Below are 270 nucleotides of genomic sequence, written 5' to 3'. Positions count from 1 at the left end.
CCGGAGCGGACGGAGGGAGCTCGATTCTCCCTCCGCGGGCAGCGCCGCGGGCGTGAAACAGCCCCGGTGTTCCGGACGGGCTCCCAGGGCGGGCAGGCTCCCCCACTGCCGCTTCCCTTCTTTCACAAATGCTCCCATGCAACAGCTCAGACAGGTCCTGTGTCTGCCTGGAAGGATGTCTCACAGCCTGCAAAACCACTGAGCAAAGGGACACTCTGCCAGCCCCAAAGGAGGCCATTGCAGACCATTGGCTCAGGTTTGGGTTTGATG

The sequence above is a fragment of the Geospiza fortis genome, unplaced genomic scaffold (genome assembly GCF_000277835.1).
Source record: "Geospiza fortis unplaced genomic scaffold, GeoFor_1.0 scaffold7, whole genome shotgun sequence".
NCBI lineage: Eukaryota > Metazoa > Chordata > Aves > Passeriformes > Thraupidae > Geospiza > Geospiza fortis.
Note: the sequence above shows the minus strand (reverse complement) of the source record.